A 17,368-nucleotide genomic window follows, 5' to 3' on the forward strand; every position below is an offset into this window, starting at 1 on the left:
ATACAGAGCCACCCCACCTCCAACCCTTCCCCCCCATCCTTCCGATATAATATATAACCGGGAATCACCGTATCCCACTGATTTTCCTCATCCCACCAAGTTTCTGAAATACCCACAATATCTATTTTTCCCTCCGACCTGACACCAAGCACTCCAACCCCCCGATTTTACCTCAGACACTTCTAGCATTTGTATAGAAACAGCTGTAATTTCACATACAAGTTAAGCCTGCCACCTTCCTCTTGCTATCTTTTCAGGTGGTCCATGTCACTAGACATGGTCTCAGTGGACAATTTCAACCCACCTCCCTGTAGAAAAGCAACAGGTACCCCCTCATCTCTTACTACTTCCTCCCTCACTGCTCGTCTCTTGCAACTGATCCTCTCCAGCCACTTTCTCCGAAGCCTAGGTTCTCGAAGCAAGGACTGAAACTCCTCCACTTATCACAGGACAGAACAAGACCTGTGCATGAGGAACATGGATGGCAATGCTTACCTGACCCTTTCAAACTTTGTTGGGAGATTCCAGTAAGGTGGGATAGATGATCTGCCTCCACCTAACTTATCCACATTATACTATGCTGAATTTAGAACCACACTACTGAAAGCACATACAAAAAGAGGCCAAAGAATCAGAAAACTCTAACTAGAACAACTATAAAGCTATTTTTAAAAACCCTCCCTTGAATTTTTGTGGCTCTCTACTTTTCAATGTACAATACAAACCAAAGCTTTGCTTAAAAATCCTTAAGGAATTTTCCCCCTCCAAATGAAGCTGGAGGGGTCTGCAAAGCATTGATCTTGTTAATCCTGCTAAGATGTTATGTTGTTGTCCTTTTTGTGTTTTGGAGTTTTACAAACCCCATGCAGTGCCTTTAATGAGTGCTGGGTAAGTCTGTTCCTAAGATTGTGTGCCAGCATGTGTATGTGTCACAGAAAAATCATTCTCTTTTTCCAGTATGCTTATGAGATCCATTAGGGAGAATTATAGACCCAGAGCAATGGGGCCTGCTGAATTGGTGCCTCCTGCATTAAAAACATGTAAAACTGCTCTCAAATGAACTGAAATTGTCATATTCCCAACTCTGCTTTCTACCCAGATGAGACTTATCCTTAATTCCCATGAGGTTTCTTTCTGCAATGGGATCATTGCCAATTAATTAGCCCAAGAGGAATCTTGCACCCAAGTTGTCAAAATAATATGGGTTCTCAATCTAATCTGATGCACCAATATTTTAAAATTAGCATCTACATTTCATGTGACATTACAATTAATATCTATTATTCTGCTCAATTTATCAGCTTCACACCAGCTAGTAATGACTATTTTGTTTAGAAGTTAGTAATTCATGCATAATAGATGAACAGTGATTCTTTCCAGGCCTATAATTTCTCTACCATTTGTTTTATAATAAGGTAATTAGTTGCCATAATTATAGAAGAAATGTATAGACTGTTTATTAGCATCCATACATGCCAAGTGTGAAAAAAGCTTGCTTTGGGATTTTCTAAGACACTTGCATCATTTAAACACAAATAGAATGGTGCTTGTAAGTGTAACTGTATTATTTTAACTATCACTCTCATTTACGTGTAGGTGAATGGAAAGTGCTGATACTTGGTGTTCAAAGCAGTGTGGGTGGGGTTATGCCTTGCAGCTCCCATTGATCTTAATGGCAGTTGCCTGGCAATAGCAGAAATCTCTGTGAACTGCTTGGAAAAATTTCTCCTACATCATATATCCTGCCATTAACATTATGGAGAGCAAAGTCATGGGGCATTGAAAGACATCCATCATTCTGCTGAACTTTTTTGTAGAATGAGTAAAGAATAGTGAAGAAAATGATAATCTAAGACTGATTTCTTATTGGTTGATTGCTTGCTGGAATGATTGATCAAGGTTGAGATCAGTCCCTACATATAAAGGCATGGGTCTTCAGATCCTAGTTTCCTATGTGGGCCATTTTTTGATATAGTTGCACTAAGGTTTCACCACCTCATCACAATCCCTTTACATCAATGACCATTGAGAAATCTGACACCTGATTGTCTCACTAACGTTGAAGAAGAGGCAAAAACACAAAGGAACTGAAAGATGTGGTAAACCACACATGCATACTGCCTAAAATCTGAAACATTGAAAAACGGAATAAGTGAACCTTCCTGCTGTAGCCATTCAGCTACGGAACAATCCAAGGTAATTTGAGACTCCAAAACCCAGGTTGAAATTCAGAGGAGAATTTAGGAAGCATATCTACTTCTAAACTTTCTGTATGTGGGGCCTGGGCCCAGAATTTTCCACTAAGCAATCCAGTATCAGCTGCTTAGTATCAGCCGCCCTGAGCCCGTTCGTGGGAAGGGCGGGGTATAAATGTAATGAAAATAAATAAATAAATAAATAAAATATATTGATGGGCCACTCTGCATTTGATTAGCTGGCTCTATTCTTTACTGAAGTAGGAGTAGACAGGAAGTAAAACTTACATGGGCCCCGGTCACACAGGCTGGATAATGCGGGGGGGGGAAGGCGTGGTTTTTTGCGCTGCCGCAATTTAATGCACCATAATGCGATCCCATGCATCGGCGGCATGCCACGGCACCTTCCCTCCGCGTCAACGAGAGGCCGGAAGGAAAAGCGGCATGCCGGCGCGATCACACTGACGCATTCCGGAGGCAGCCCATGGCAAACTGGTTGCTACTACCTTCGACCAGGTATTTTTTAACTTCGCATTTTTGGCGGTATGCCACAGGTTGGCCATGGGTGCGCTCCACTTCCCAGATGTTGCGGTGAGTACCGAGACTTAGTGTGCGGTGTGATCGCACCCAGAAAATCCATCATTCACTTGTCGCTCTCCTGCAGTAAATCCTCCATGTGAACAGGACCACGGTTCTATTTCATACAACAGTCCTGAACTTTGGATGTTTTGGTATGTTCTGCTTCTTATGCTTCATCTGCAGGTTTCTTTGTTCAGTTTTTCCATACTCTATTACTACTTACTGTGCTGCCATTGATTTGTCATAATTCCGCTATTAGATTACACTGAATTATATGATTCCTGACTGCCTGGCTTTTAAATCCATGCTTCTTGGTTTGCTTTGTGACAACCCAGCTCCTGTGTTCTGCAGTCGGTTACTCAACGTTTGGGGGGGGCCTGGAGCCACTGCCTGGAGCCTGGGTGACGGACCAAACCACAGGAAGGAGCGGTCATGTGTCCCCAGTCGAGGAAGTGGCTCGTAGGAAAGAGGTGGCGGCCCATCTGCGGGGAGCGGCCGCAACTTGGTACGTGGGGTTGCACAACGCAAGGGGCCTGGAGCTGGTGAATTTGGATGCTTTTATGTGGGCGTTGCATGCCCAGTTCGAGGATTGGAATGCTGGGCCCAAAGCGAGAGCGTTCCTGCACACCCTGCAGCAGGGGAAAAGATTGATGAGAGAATACTCCTCGGAGTTTAAGTTCAAAACTGGCTGGATCAAGTGCTAGCGGAGTTGTACCAGATGGGGATGAATCCTGAGATCCGGGAGACGGTCTTACAGGCCGTAGACCCGATATCCCTCCTGGCCTGGATGCAAGAGGCAGAGAGTACGGAGACTCACTTGAATACCCTCCACCTAGACATCATGACAGCTGGAGGCAAGCCTACCCCTCCTCAGCAAAAGTTGAAACCGATGCGGGTGGCCAACTCTACTCAAGAGCAGCGGATGAGACAAGGGCTGTGCCTATAGTGTGAGGAGCAGGGCCATTTTGTGGCGGATTGTGGTGGATCGGGCCCAGGGAAGCAGGGGCAAGCCGATCCTGCAAAACCACACCCCACCACCCCGGCGAGGAAACTGGTGGTGAAGCCGAGATTTGCCAAAGCTCTGCAAGCCACCCCTGATGAAATCGAAGAAGAATCCAGTGAAGAGGACTCCGAGCCGGCGGGAAAAGGCCAAGCCCTGCTGTAAGAGGCACGGAGCAGCAGGGCCCGATCCCAGAGGCGCCAAAAGTGGTGAGCAGCTTTCCCCCCTTGTTTTTCATGACTGTGACGCTTATTAACCCGGCCCTTGGAACTCACATCCATGTGAGGGGCCTAATTGACTCGGGGTGTGGGAGAGACCTCATCAACCCTTCATTGGTAACGAGGTTGGAGGCAGGGGTGGTGAAGCTACCTGATCCTTTGATTTTCACCCTAATGGATTGCTCTACTATGAAATAACCCTGTGAATTTGAGACTGTTCCCTTGTGGGTAGGGGCGGGGGATCACTGGGAAGAACGGTAGTTCGTGATCACCCCAGCTGCCAGATTCCCGCTGGTATTAGGATGCCCTTGGTTGCATAGACATGACCCCTATATCCTGTGGGATGAAGGGAAGGTGCGATTCATCTCCCCTCGTGTCAAGAGCACCGTTGGAATCCCAGTTGGGGCCCGCAACCCGTAGTAGAGAACCCGATAATTTCTTTGGCTCATGACGAGCTGCAATCCATACCCCCTGAGTACCGAGACTTAGCCAGGGTGTTCGAAGAAGAAGAGGTGGATAAGCTGCCCCCCCCATAGACACTTGGATTGTAGCATTGAAATATTACCGGGCGATTAAACTGCCCAAAGGCCAGATTTATGCGATGGGGCCGGTTGAGAAAGAGGAACTGCAAATTTATTGATAAGAACCTGGCCCGGGACTTCATCAGTCCAGCCTCCTCACCGTTTGCAGCCCCCGTGTTGTTCCAAAAAAAGAAGGATGGGGGGTTGAAACTTTGTACGGACTATCAAGGATTAAATGCTGTATCTTCGACAAACGCCTACCCCATGCCTTTGATCAAAGATTTATTAGCTGAAGCAGCTAAGGTAAAAATCTTTTCAAAGTTGGATCTATGGGATGCGTACTTCCGGGTCCGCATGAGGGAGGGGGATGAGCCCAAGACAGCCTTTAACACACCCCTTGGGCAGTTCGAATATCGGGTGATGCCGTTCGGACTTCAGGGGGCTCCGGGGGTCTTCATGAACCTGATTAATGAGGTGCTTCACAAGCATTTGTTCAAGGGTGCTCTTGTTTACCTAGATGATATCTTGCTGTACTCCCCCAACCTCCCCTCTCATGTGAAATTGGTGAGGGAAGTACTAACCACATTGCACAAGCACAAACTGTTTGCAAAACTGTGAGTTCCATAAATCACACATTGACTTTTTGTGGAATCGGATATCAAATAAGGGTCTGGAAATGGACCCGGGGAAGGTCCGAGATGTGCTGGGGTGGGAACTACCATGAACCCATCGCCAACTAAAAGCCTTTCTTGGATTTGTGAATTTTTACAGAAATTTCCTGGCCAACTTTGCCCACATCAGTTTGTCCCTCACGGACTTATTAAAGACTAAGGGGAAAGGTCCGGAGGTGACAAAGCCGGGGGCTGTATTGGCTTGGAGCAAAGAGTGCCAAGAGGCTTTCGACCGCCTCAAATCCCTGTTGACCTCGGAGCCCATATTAGCCCACCCCGAAGAAAATTAAAAAAAATATCATTCAAACTGATGCATCGGACAAGGCCATCGGGGGCGCGATCCTCCAGAAGGGGGAGGATGGGTTACTGCACCCCTTGGCCTACGTGTTGAGAAAGTTCAATGACACAGAACGCAATTGGTCGGTTTGGGAGAAAGAGACGGGGGTGATCTGACTGGCACTGGCCACCTGAAGGCATTGGTTGGAGGGCGTGTGAGTCCCCTTTGAGGTATGGATTGACCACAAAAACTCTGAAATGCTAAAAACACCCCTGAGCCTCAATGCGAAGCAGCTTAGGTGGGCTGATTTCTTTTCCAAGTTTCAGTTTACTCTTCACCATTTTCCTGGCTCTGCGAACTCTCTCGCTGATGCCCGGTCCCGCCTACCCCAACATGCCAGCCAATGGGAGATTATTTTGGATTTGGTATTTACGCCTTCCCACCTGGGCGGGGCTGCGAACTCTCTCGCTGATGCCCTGTCCCACCTACGCCAACACGCCAGCAAACGGGAGATCATTTTGGATTCGGTATTTACACCTTCTCACCTGGGCGGGGCAGTGACTACGCACAGCCGAGCTAGCCCCACCGCCTTCCCCTCTCTGTCATCGAAACCAGATATTCCCCCATTGGAGGATAAGGGGGGGATCTTTGCACAGCAAATTTGCCTCCGCCTTCAAGGAGGGTGACAAGGCGGTGGTGGACGCTGAAGGGGATTTTGAACTGAGATCTGACGGCTGCACCGTGGGAAAAAGTAACTCCCCCCCCCAACATAGAGAACAATGGAGGGGATGGGACAACCTGTTTGGGGGCCTGTAGAATTGGACCCCCTGGTCCAATGTTCTTGAAACGTGGTGGGTATCTTGGGTAGAGGCTCCAGCAGCTACCCTGTGAGTTTGGAGTCTCTCTCTCAAACCCCCTCTCCTCCAGCCCCCAGAATATACCCTATGTTTTCACCATTGACTTCAATGGCCCATAGGATATAATGGACCAAATTGCTGCCGAATTTTGGCGGCAATTTGGCGGCAAGCTGATTAAGATCAGAGAATCTGAATCAGCCTGCAGCAGTCCGAAAGGGGCCCAAATGGGCCATTTTCGGGGGTGCATTCGGTTTGGACAAACCGAATGCACATCCCTAGGTATAAATCCAATCTCTTCTTCTTCTTCTTCAAAATGATTTTAATTCATTTGAAAGTAAAACCAGTGTTAGAGTGGTGATTTGAAAAGAGCCTATCTCATATATACTTGATGGACATATTCAATGGTATGTCATGTTATGTTTTTTGGCAATGAATACTGGATGACTAATAAATTGTCAAACAGTGTACATTCATTAGATCTAGAAGTTATTGTTCTTTTCATGTTAAACTAATACTCATTAATCTGTAGATGAAAAATACTGAGGGGAATAAACCTTGGAGTTACACATTTTAATACCACTACGTGTTTGGTGGGTCTTCCTCAAACCCCCTCCCCTCCAGCCCCCAGAATATACCCTATGTTTTTGCCATTGACTTCAATGGCCTATAGGATATAATGGGGCTGAAATTGACATTTGGCTTGGGCTAGTACTGATGAAACTGATATGCAGGAGTCTTACTGCCGTCCGAAATTGATTCTGCCTGATTCGGCCGAATCCGAATAGGCTGATTTTTATTTTTTTTGGTACACCCGTATTTATACCCTGCACGTCACTTGAAGTCTCAGAGCAACTTACAAACTCCTTTCCCTTTCCCTCCCCACAATAGACACTCTGCGAGGTAGGTGGGGCTGAGGGAGCTCTTTCAAGAACTTCTCTTTCACGATGTTTTAAACTGATATTGTATTTATTTCAATGATGTTACCCACCCTGAGCCCACCCACGGGATGGATTGAATATAAATGCAAATAATAAATAAAATAAATAAAAAGCTCTGGCAGAGCTATGGCTTGCCCCAAGTCATCCAGCAGCTGCAAGTGGAGGAGTGGGGAATCAAGCCTGGTTCTCCCAGATTAGAGTCCACACAGTTTTGGACCACTTCAGTCTGCTCTCCCTGGATGAAGTTGACAGGTCTGGCAGCTGTGAGGTCTACTACATACCTCCTGGATCCCTGCCCATAATGGCTGGTTAAAGCCTGAGGCAATGAGGTATGGACCCCCCTGAGGGAGATTATCAATTTGTCCCTCTCAACGGGGACCTTCTCAGGGGGATTGAAGGATGTAGTAGTTTGCCCTCTTCTTAAAAATCCTTCATTGGACCTGATGGCCCTTAGTAACTATGGCCCAGTGTCTAATCTACCATTCCTGGGTAAGGTGGTAGAGGGGGCAGTAGCATCACAGCTTCAGGTTTTCCTGGATGAGGCTAAGATCCTGGATCCCTTCCAGTCCGGCTTTCACCCTGCCAATGGGACTGCGACGGTGCTGGTTGCCCTTCGGAGACATCTGGATTGAGGAGGATCAGCGCTGCTGATTCTTCTAGATCTGTCAGAGGCATTCGATATGGTTGACCATGAGGTGTTAACCCACCGCCTCGCCGATGCCGGGATACGGGGGCTTGCCTTGCAATGGCTGACCTCCTTTCTTCTGGGTCGGGGACAGAGGGTGGTGCTTGGGGGGGGAGCTGTCTCAACAGCTCCTGCTGGAATGTGATGTGCCACAGGAAGCAATTCTCTCCCCCATGTTGTTTAATATCTATATGCACCCCCTCACCCAGATTATCCGAGGGTATGGGTTGTGTTGTCACCAATATGCAGATGACACCCAGCTCTATCTACTGATGGATGGCTGCCCGGATGCAGCCCCATGTAAACTGGATGGGGCATTACAGGATGTGGCTGGATGGTTGTGACAGAGATGACTGATGCTAAATCCATCTAAGACAGAGGACCTGTACCTGAGCCACGGGGGATTGAGTCAGGGAATCAATTTCCCAACCTTTGATGGGGCTCCATTGGTGCCAACATCAGGGCTGAAGAGTCTGGGGGTGTTCCTGAATGCCTCCCTCTCTATGGAGGCCCAGGTCACCGTCACTGCCAGGTAGGCCTTTTTTCATCTGAGACAGATCAGGCAGTTGGCCCCGTATCTCACCCCATGAGACCTAGCTACAGTGACCCATGCAATGGTCACTTCCAGACTGGAATATTGTAACTCTACATGGGGCTGCATTTGACCCTGCTCCAGAAGTTGCAGCTAGTGCAGAATGCGGCAGCATTGGTGTTGACAGCGATGTCTGTGTGGGCTCGCATCTATCCAGTGCTGCGTGAACTGCACTGGCTGCCTATTGAATTCCTGATCCGTTTCAAGGTGCTGGTACTTACCTTTAAAGCCCTATATGGCCAAGGGCCAGCATACCTTCAAGACCTCCTCTCCCCATATGAGCCCCGGAGGACACTGCGGTCCATGAATCAACATATTCTAGCAGCCCCTGGCCCCAGGGATGTCCGACTAGCCTCGACCAGGGCCAGGGCTTTTTTGGCCCTGGCCCCTACCTGGTGGAATGAGCTCCCATACATGATCAGGGCCCTGCAGGATCTACTACAGTTCCGCAGAGCCTGCAAGATGGAGCTCTTCCACCAGGCTTTTGGTTGAGGTGGTGTATTTCCTTTCCTGGCTATCTCCCCCTTAGTGGCCTGGATTTTAATATTGATACTGTTGAATTGAATTGACAATGGTGGCCTGGACTTTAACATCAATACTGTTGAACTGATATTAGAACTAGCTGATTTGCACAGTATTTTATGGTTTTATTGTTTAAATTGTTGTTAATTGTTGTTTTAATGATATTGTACTGAGATTGTTGTGAACTGCCCTGAGCCCGTTTATGGGAGGGTGGTATACAAATCAAATAAATCAATAAAAATAAATAAACCACTACACCAAACTGGCTATGGAATATATTAGTACTGACTAATAACTGTATATAACATTTCATTATATTTACTGGTTTCCATTGCCATTTTCCACATGTCCTTCTGTTTATCTTTTAATATTGTAATGTGAAGGCCCCTACCAATTTCAAGGTAAACTCAAAATCGTAAAATGTGAAATGAAATATTAAAACACTGAGAACCTGGGACTGAGTGAACTAAAGTGGACTGGATTAGGATGTTTTCAGTCAGAAAATTATGAAGTGCTTTCCTCAGGAAATGATAAACACAAAAGAAATGGAGTTGCTCTAATAGTAAGGTGAGATGTAGCACAAGCAGTCAGCGGCTATAATGCAAAGTCTGTCCAAATAATATCTATCAGACTTCATGGAAAGCCTACTGGCATAACCATCATTCAAGCTTATGCCCCAACTACAGATGCTGATAAGGAAGAAATTGAAAGTTTTTATGCAAGCATCCAGGAAGAAATTGATCATGCACCTAAACAAGATATGCTGATAATCATAGGTGACTGGAACACAAAAGTAGGAAACAAAGCAGAATCAAATATTGTTGGAAGAGTTGGGTTAAGAGCACAGCATGAAGCAGGAGAGTGACTAATAGAATTGTGGGAAGACAACAATTTGTTCATGTTTTAGGCAACCAAACAGATTAAGAGTGACTAATAGAATTGTGGGAAGACATGTTCATGTTTTAGGCAACCAAACAGATGATTGTTTATGTGGGCATCACAAGATGGCCAATATAGACATCAAATAGATTACATAATCAGAAGCAGAAGTTGGAGAAGCTCTATTCTCTCTGCTAAAACAAAACCAGGAGCTGATTTTAATGCAGACCATGAATTGTTAATATTGAAAATGAGAATAAAATATTGAAAATTAGAATAAAGCTAAACACCAAAATATTCATAATGACAAAACAAAAGCTGGTGGAAGGAACATTAACAATTTCAGATATGCAGATGACACCGCATTACTGGCAGAAAATAGTGAAGACTTGAAATGACTACTGCTGAAAGTTAAAGTAGAAAGTACCAAGACAGGATTACAGAAGAACACCCAGAAGAAAAAAATAATGACTACTGGAGAATTACACAACCTTAAGGTTGACAATGAAGAAATTGAAAATTTTCAAGATTTGCAGCAAGTCATAAATCACTGGGGAATCACACAACCTTAAGTTGGACGATGAAGAAATTGTAATCATTGTTGCTGGCAACCAACATCAAGATAATTTATACCATAGTGTTCCCCATTAATTTGTAAGGGTGTGAAAGTTGGATAATAAAGAAAGCAGACAGGAAGCTGATTCATTTGAAATGTGGTGTTGGAGGGGAGCTTTACCGATACTATGGACCACCGAAAAGAAAAATAAGTCAGTTTGAGATCAATCGAGTGTGAAGTCTCCCTAGAAGCTAAAATGATCAAATTTAGTCTATCATATGGTCAAATTATGAGAAGACAAGACTCACTGGAAAAGACAGTAATGCTAAGAAAAGCTGAAGGCAGCAGGAAAAAAAGAAAGACCCAACATGAAATGGATTGATTCAATCAAGGAAGCCACAGCCCCCAGTTTGCAAGACATGGGCAGGCTGTTGATGATAGGATGTTTTGGAGGTCATTAATTCATAGGGTCACCATAAGTTGGAAGCAACTTGATGGCCCTTAACATACATGCACATGCTACCAATTTCCTTGCCATTTTAAGAATAATTTCTGTATTAGATATTCTGAAGAACTAGCATGTTTCAGTCTGACTCATAAAATAAGCAACAAAAATAAGCTATACCTATAGGCATTTATCCAATGTGCACTGTATTTTCTAACTTTTGTTGTTTCCTCTACACTTCCAAAATAAGAAATTAGAACCTGTTTATATAAGCAAAGCTACTTGTAGAAATTAAAATTATCTATCACTATGGCAAAGTAGAAACACTTTGGATGTTGTCTCCTTTGGCTTCCGAACCTCCAGCAAAGGGTTTCTATAATATTATACAAACTGTTGTTCAGAACTGTCCCCCCCCCGACATACACCATTTGTAACAGGTTCCTCCAAGTGAACCAACAAAGTAGAACAGAGAAGTTGAATAATGAAATGGAACATCCCCAAGGCAACATGCAGGTTTTTAATTGCTTTAACTTCAGTTTTGCTAATAAAGGATTTTCAAGGTGATTGTGTGATGAGAGCTTTCAGCAGCCCTAAATTTTGAGTAATGTGCTAAATAGATTTGTAACAGCTCTATCTGTTCGTTCAGCTGTGACCTTGCTAACACTGATGGCAAAGATTTCCAGCTTTGCTTGCTTAGCCCTTGACATTATAAGAAGAGTCAAAGAGACCAAACATGCTCCCAACCATACAGCAACCACCAGCCCCTGCCATAGATAAATCTGTACACTTGTAGGCCACAGTGAGCTCCAGGTATGGACCTGATATGCCAGAAAAAAAGAGCCCACAGTTTAAATAGTTTCAGATCTGGATAGCAAATAAGTGGGAAACAAACAACAAGCCTAAATTTACTCCTGAGAAAAAAATCAAATTATCTCTGTGCTATAGGATCCATAGCTCATTAGTAGAGCCCATACGCAAAATCCCAGATTCCGTTCCTGAAATTTTAACTAGAAATCTGACTAATCATCTGAACATGCCAGAAGGTCACATCCAAGGTCTGTTTGGATGATTAGTCAGATTCTAAGATCCCATCCTGATCCTAATAATGCAGATTTTATATTTTTTATATATGTGTGTATATATATTTATATCTTCATTATATATTTAACTATGTGTGGACACAGATACTCCATGTATGGAACTTGGCATGTAACGACTTCTGGCTACCCATGAAAGAGAGATACATATGCTGTAACTAGTTTTCCTAGTTCTCAAATTGGTGAAAAAAAATGTGAATTCTGGAATTTTTTTGAGTTTCTCTGCCCCAGTCCCATTTCAGTTTGGATTGGAAACCTCTGATTCCAAAGCCATTCCCAAATGAATCACTTTTAGTCTGAAATATTTCTCATCAGTATATGTATTTCAATATTTTAGACCCCCCTTTCCCCCCTGACAAGGACCCAGAGAGGCTTACAACATAATTCTCCCCACTTAGTCTGAAATATTTCTCATCAGTATATTATTTCAATATTTTAGATCCCCCTTTCCCCCCGACAAGGACCCAGAGACGCTTACAACATAATTCTCCCCGCCTCCTTTTCTCCCACTTTCTTGTGAGGCAGGATAGGCTGAGAGTGACTGGCTCAAGGTCACCCAGTGAGCTTCCATGGTGGAGTGGGGACTTTAATGTGAGTGTCGCTGCTGCTCCTACTGCCACCTCCTGCTTTCTGAAGTTTACTGAGGAGGCTATGATATTGAGGAGCAGCTGTTGCACGTAGGCCTAAAACAAGCCATTGGATTAGGGCTGTCAAGTCCCTGGTTGAGGCTGGGGATCTCCCTCCCTGAGCTCCCTTGCCCACCACCACACCAAGCAGAGGTGGTGGTGGTGGGGAATTAAAAAACTCACCAGTGCATGATGATGTCACTTCTGGGGAAAACCCAGAAGAGATGGTAGTAGCTCTAGGAACTGGTAGAATTAATCCTGGATGCTAAAAACCATGCAAAATCTGGTTTCCATGTCATTCATTCATTCTCAGCCCCTACTTGAATTGTGTACACACATACTTTTCACTACTGCCAGTACCAGATAATGCATGAGCTATTGCTAACTCGGCCATTATTCTGAAATAAATATGCTACTGAAGAAAACACTATCAACAGATCCCATTTTTAATGAAATTCATATGTTAAGGTCAACAATACATTTCACTATTGATTATCCTTTTCCCTTCAGAGTTATATGGCTATTTTGAGGCTGTTGCTCTATCCCAGGGACTGTTCTGTCATTACCTCATTAACAGAGTGATCAGATCCCTGCCTCTTATTAGAACTCAGGTTGCTGGCAATTATTTCCCTTTAGTTGCCAGGGTTTATTTATAAATGTCTGCTTGTTACCATTGCTCTGATAGATCTGCTTCCAGCAGAAGCGTCTGACTTACAGCCCATAACTATCAGAAGAAAGCAATGTGACAGTTAAACCCAGTCTGATATTTTTCCCCCCTTGCACTCAAAGCTCCCTTCAAATGGGTGATGTTGCCCCTAGGCCTGTCTGAGGATGCACTGATCTGTGATTGAACACTAAACTCAATTATTGGGAAGAGAGGGGGAAGAACTTTGTAGTCCATTAGAAAAATTGTCATTATATTTTATCTTCTCTCACATCAAAGGGATTTGGAGGTTGATTTTCCAGTTCTCATTGTTTAAATATTTTAATTAAAAATATGCAATTTATTATGTGAATAGTTGATGGCAATTAGGTACAACAGCTCAGATTTACATATGAAAGAAAGCAAGACTCTGATATTGAGACGTCAGCATTTTTTTAAAGGATTCAAACCTGCAATGGGCTCTGTAATGTTCTAATAGATTCTGGGAGCAACCAGTATTAAAAATAAGTAGGCATATCTTAAGTTAAAATTATATATGTTCATTCTTTATGAACATTTAAATGTCCTTTTATTTCATTCTACATAAGAATGTAGAAGAGCCCAGCTGGATCAGTTCTGTGGTCCATCCAATCCAGCATCTTGTTTCACACCACAGCTAACCAGCTGTCCTGGAGAGCCAATAAGGCTTTTCCCTGATGTTGCCTTTTAGCACTCATATTCCAATGTTTACCTTCTTTAGATGTGAAGGTTTCCTTTAGTTATCATGGCTAGTGGCCATTGATGGATCTATGCATCATAAATCTGTCTAATTCCCTTTTAAAGCCATCTATGCTTGTGGCTATCACTGTGTCCATTGGCTAAGAATTCCACCGTTTAATTATTCATTGAGTGAAGAAGAATATTAATTATCCATTGCACAATATTGCTAAGTTGATGTACTAGATTTACTTTGATTTAATTAAGTTGCTCCAGTACTTAAAGTGAGATTAATGCCTAGGGCCATCATTTCCAGCTTGTGTCCATACTCTCCAACAGGAATAGGGACATGCCTGAAAATGTGGTTTGCAATCATTTAACCGATGTAATGGATGTAATAACCAATGAGATCAATGATGTTATGAAAAGTTCAGCTGGTGGCCGTTTCTTATTTCTGAGCTACACATGGATTAATAATTTTTCTGGCTATAAACTGAAGCTATTTTATCAAAAGCTGATAAGAGGAACAAGAGCTCACACATTCCTTTAGCTTCTTCCTTCCCTGTTCCACCGTACTTGCCTTGGGTAACTGATATATCCTTTAGCTTCTTCCTTCCCTGTTCCACTGTACTTGCCTTGGGTAAGTGAATATAAACCCTGCTTTTCACCTCTGCCTTTGTTATGCCCACAGAAAAAGAACTCAATGAGCATGTCATTCATACTAAAATGCAGGAGATGTGCTTAGGAAACATCTTTCAAAAATAATACTGTGAAGCTCTCAGGAGACAATATCATCTAAAAGAAACCTTTTATTTTAAAATGGGGCAATGGGTTAAATTTAAAGTTATCACAATCTGGTTACACAATGCTAATTTAATTATTTTCATTAAATTCCTTTACCTTTACCCTCTACTAATTTCCTTGCTTTCCTTGGGCATTTTGTCAAGGTTAGAAAATATTCTGGTTATATTAAGTTGCATCGTAATGGAGCTGTCCCAGGTCCCTTCAGAAACCTGGAAAAACTCAAAACAGCTTTAACACTTCGATCTATATAATACCTATTTTATAGCTCCTAATTTGCTGAATCTCACAATAGGGTAGAAGGCTTTTTCCCATTAATTATTTGCCTCCAGCCATTCTTCAACTATAATTCTGTTTTACTTAACAACGTTTAAAAGCATCCCTTCAGCTTTGGGATAAACTTTATAAAAATTTAGTAGAACTCTTAACTATTGCATGTGTTGCTTCATTTGAAAAGATACTGGTGGTTTTTTTAAAACATGTGATAGATCAGAGGTGTCAAACTCATTTGTTATGAGGGCCAGATCCGATACAAATGTCACTTTGTTGGGGCAGGCCGTGCATGCCATAAAATGTAACATGAGGTACCAGAGATATAAACTTTATAAAGGTGACTTCAGATGCCGAGTGGCAATAGCAGGTGAATGACAATAGCAGGCTTGATTGGATTAGGTGTGATATGCAGAGGGGTAGTAGGCGTGGAAATACCAGTACTGGTAATGAGATAGGAAACCTAGATCTCAATTCCATCCAGGAGGATTCAGTCCAGTAGGATGCAAGGAATAAATGGACATAAGTTTGACATTAGAAACCACAACATTCAGTTGATGACCTAAGAGTAGCAGTGCTCTTACAAAGGAATTTTAGAGGGAGATTAGAAAGAGAGATTGCTGAATTTCAATTGATAATGAGGCTCAAGACAATGCATCCTCCTGGACTGAGAGATAGTTTTCCTGTTTCATTACCAATGTGTGCTATTATCATTTGGCATCTCAAATCACTCCACTCTCCAAGATATAAAGACTAATCTAAGTGTTCTAATTCCTAATCAAGCTCTTTCTGAAAGAACATAAATCCAGATAGGAACAAAGAAATCCAATTTTTTTCTCCAAAAATACCAACTTTTCAGAATAATAATTTCCTCAGTGTACATTGTGCTTGTCAGAAGAATCCACCCACCCTCTCCCACAGGAAGCAGTCACAGAACTCTCTCTGTGTGTGTGAGAGAGAGAGAGAGAGAGAAAGAGAAAGAGAGAGAGAGAAAGAGCAAGGGAGGGGGGAGGGAGGCAAGAGGCAAAAAGCAGGAAGCAAAGAGCCACTGAGAGAAATAGAAATAAGCAAGCTAGGGTGCAGCTGCAGTAGCAGCCCTGGGCAAAGAAGTGGGAGAAGGAAGTTTCTCAGGGGGCAGATTTGAACCCTGCACAGGCCCCATCCGACCCACGGGCAACATGTTTGACATCCCTGTGATAGATGGTTTCAAGTTTCACTCTCCAGGAGCTTCAGCCAATCACTTTCAAATGGTGAATTGGAATGTTGAAAGGGGGAAGAAGGAGGAGTTTGGTAGTTTAACTGCTGGCTAACTGACAGAGTTGGGGGTTGTTGGATTTTTGTGGGAGGAGGGCTAGGAGGTTTGCTGATTAGGCAGGGTGTCCATTTCTGTACTTTGAAGATAGGGAGCGTTTGCTTGTATTTCCCGTTAAAAACCATGAAAAGTTAAAAGCCTTTCTGTCCTGTGTTAGAAGTTTGAAACAGTCAAACAGGACACCTGCTTTGTAATTCGTTAAGCTTTTTCAGACCCCAGCTCTCCAGTAACTTTGTTACTGTAATACTGTGAGGGCTGGAGAAAAGGAAAACAAAGGAACAACCCACAGCTAGATACAGGATGTCATAACAACATGCCAGAGCATAAATGCATAAAACAAACTGAGCAGTCTAAATTACATGAATGACATAATAAAATAGTTCTCAGGTTCAAAAGAGACAATAGAAGAGCTAAAAAAAAAAGATGAATACCCTTATTTAAAAGCCTGGGTAAGGAGAAAGGGTTGTGAATGGTGATTAAAGGAAAGTAATGTTGACACAAGGTGAGATGCAAGGGAAAGGGCATTCCAATGGTGAGGTGCTGCCATCAAAAAACCCCTGCCTCAGGTGCCATCTGCATTACCTCTACATGTAGAGGCATAGAAAGGAGAGCTAGAGAATTGGTGGGCTGAACAATATGGGAAGGGTTGGTCCTCCAACTACTCTGCCTCCAAGACATTTACAGTTTTAAAGGTAAGAAGCAGTATTTATAAGTGTGCCCAATACTTATGCCAGGATTAATGGTACTTTCAGGAAGGGGAGGTGGGGGAGCCCTGTATGTGAGTTTCATCCTGCTCACAGTGTTTTTGATCCAGCCTACTGTGTAAGGTCCTGGATTTCATGCACTGGAATCCCATGCTGACAGCACCCATGAATACATGAAGTTCAGGGAAAGGGGCTGAATACTGGTTTCCCCTCTTCTGTATTCATGAATATAAAGATTAATAGCCAGACAGACTTTTTAGTAC

The sequence above is a fragment of the Gekko japonicus genome, unplaced genomic scaffold (genome assembly GCF_001447785.1).
Source record: "Gekko japonicus isolate JY-2015 unplaced genomic scaffold, Gekko_japonicus_V1.1 scaffold705, whole genome shotgun sequence".
Lineage (NCBI taxonomy): Eukaryota > Metazoa > Chordata > Lepidosauria > Squamata > Gekkonidae > Gekko > Gekko japonicus.